This window comes from Crocuta crocuta, unplaced genomic scaffold (assembly GCF_008692635.1).
Source record: "Crocuta crocuta isolate KB4526 unplaced genomic scaffold, BGI_CrCroc_1.0 scaffold650, whole genome shotgun sequence".
NCBI classification, from domain to species: domain Eukaryota; kingdom Metazoa; phylum Chordata; class Mammalia; order Carnivora; family Hyaenidae; genus Crocuta; species Crocuta crocuta.
Window position 1 is genome coordinate 375,030 of NW_027532882.1, and position 2,952 is coordinate 377,981.

Here is a 2,952-nt window from a genome sequence, read left to right on the forward strand (position 1 = left end):
GGTGACCCAAATCCCAGGGGGCCTTGTTGGAGGCTGACCCCCACGTGCCTGAGGTTTGTTTGCAGGTATCTTCCCAAAGAGGCTTGGTTGCTTGCCTATTCATTTCCCTTCTTCATTACTAAAAAAAATCAAAAACAAACAAACAAAAAAACCCATTGATTTTTGTCTGGGACAGCAATAGATCAGTTTAAAACACAAATGTCCCCAGATTCCCTCATAGCTAGAAGTGGCCACAGGATCCGTTTGTGGCCAATGAGATGCACGTGATGAGAGGGCTTCTGGAAAGCTCTTTGTTTTCTGATTGGAAGGGGAAGACTCTGCAATCCCTACTTTTGTTTGTTTATTTTACACATAATCCTTCCCTTTTCTTGCTGCCTGGGAAAATGGTCGTGATGCCTGGAAGCACAGCAGCCGCCTTGAAGCAAAGAAGACAAAAGCCACACGGCTAAAGATGATGACGGAGGGGCGCCTGGGTGCCTCAGCTGGTTGAGCGTGCGACTTGGGCTCAGGTCATGATCTCACTACTCAGGAGTTCAAGCCCCACCCCGGGCTCGCTGCTGTCACTGCCCAGCCCACGCCAGATCCTCTCATCCCCTCTCTCTGCCTCTCCCCCACTTGCACTCTCTTAAAAATAAATAAAAATATTAAAAATAAATGCATTAATATAACATAACATAATATAATGTAATACAGATGATGATGGAAAAAGACAAGGAGCCCAGGTCCCAGCAGGCATCACGGAACCACCATAGCGGTGCTGGGCTCTCCTCCTTCCAGACTTGACCTCCTTCTGTGAGGAACAGCAAATTTCTCCCTCTCTGTTTCAGCCACTTAGATTTTTTTTTCTTTTTGTCATGTATAGTGACAAGAAATTCCAGAGTGGTTCTGATGTCGTAAGGGATAAGCATCGTTTTTTTCCGCCCAAGTAGTTAACTGTTTTATCACCATTTACTGATCTGTGATACCACCTCCCTTATGCAAAACTCACGCACGCACGCAGCACGCACACAGCACGCACGACTTTGGTCCTGGGATTTGGTCTCCAATCTTACTGCAAGAGCAACGTTGTTTTCACTGTTCTTGCCTTAGGTTGTGAAGGTAAGGCTTCCTGCCTCCTTTTTTTCCCTTCAATGATCTTTACCTCTTTATCCTTCTCGGGAACTTTTGAGTTGATGTGTCAATCTCCCCACGTCTCTCCCACAATATTTTAAGTCCGAGTCTGGTAGTAAAGGGCAGCTTTTTAGGTTTGGTGCAGGTCAGCTTGGTCTCACTGGATTTATTTTCTAGACTATTTATAGGGTCTGCGCTGGACCATGCCAGTCGCTGTGGTTAGTCAGGGTTACCCCGACTACCACCGCTATCTGGCTGAATTTATATAATCCTCACTGGGAGTAGGTACTATTTTTTTCTCCATTTCACAGATGAGAACACTGAGGTCCCCAAGTTGTCCAGTGTCATGGAGCTAATAAAGGGCTGGACATGGGATTCAAACTTGGACGCCCAGCTCTGCAGGCTGTTGGAACTCCTCCATGGTCCTGCTTCCTTATGGGGTTCTTGGTGCCCCCCAAAAGGGCACTATTTCCACCTAGAGTCGACTCAAGGGGTGGCCAACAGCTTCAGCCAGTGATGGGAGGCTGCTGAACTCCCAGAGAGAGTAATTCCTGTGAACCCCCTCTGTGCCTCTGCCCCCTGTATTGTGGCCAGCACTCCCAGAGACCCGCAGAAATTCAGAATGTTCCGGGCAGAGAGAAATGTCAGGAGCCAGAAGGTAGAAACCTGTTACGTGGGTGGCAATGGCCAGAGCCACTGCCCCTGCAGAGAGACCCTCCACCCCCAGCCCCACCAGGCGGCTTCATTCAAGTTCAGTATCCCACTTCCTGTGACCTAAACCCATGAACATTTCTTTTTTAATTTTTTAAATGTTTTATTTATTTCTGAGAGAGAGCAAGAGACAGCATGAGCAGGGGTGGGGCAGAGAGAGGGAGACACAGAATCCGAAGCAGGCTCCAGGCTCTGAGCTGTCAGCACAGAGCCCGACACAGGGCTCGAACCCACAAACAGTGAGATCATGACCTGAGCCGAAGTCAGACGCTTAACTGCTTAACTGCTTAACCGACTGAGCCCCCAGGCGCCCCTAAACTCATTAACATTTCTATAGTCCCTCACCTTGTCCCCTTCATTCTACACACAGCTTTGCCCAAGTCCTGAACAGGAAGCACCGAATCCATCCATTCGGGGCATCAACTGAGATTAATTGAACAGCTACTCTGTGCGAGGCGCCTGGCCAGGGATTGAGCCGTGAACGGGACGGATGAGGGCCCTGCTCCTCGGAGCTGACAGCCAGGAGGCCAGTGATGGAGAGGTCGTCTCTCTCTCTCTCTCTCTCTCTCTCTCAACAGGCTCCCCTGGGACTTTTTCCAACAGTGTGTACGCGGGAGGGCTGTCTGCCGCTGGTGTCCTCCCTCGAGCTGGCTGAGTCTGGATCATTCCATCAAGCCATCCATCAGGGGGAGCGTCTGGCAGGACCTGGGATCCCCTGAGGATTGTGACTGTCGGCAGGTCGGCTGACTGCCCATCCGGTCCGGGTCTGTGCCCAGCCACGGGGCCCCCAAGGGACACAGACTCGGGCACAACGTGCTTCTCAGTCACCTGGATGGCTCTGAAGGGCTGGCCCGTCCTTTGGGCACTGTGCCCAGGGCCCACGACACTTTTAGGGGCTCATAAAAATGTTTGAAATGCATTTTTTTTCCTAAGATCAGAAACAAAAGAGGGAAGGAAGGGGGCACCTGGGCGGCTCAGTTGGTTAAGCGCCCGCCTGTTGGTTTCATCTCGGGTTATGGTCCCGTGGTTCGTGGGATTGAGCCCCTGCTTGGGATTCTCTCCCTCCCTCTCTCTGCACCTCCCCCACTCATCCTCTCCCCCCTCTTCCCGCCCCTCCCCCACTCATTCTCT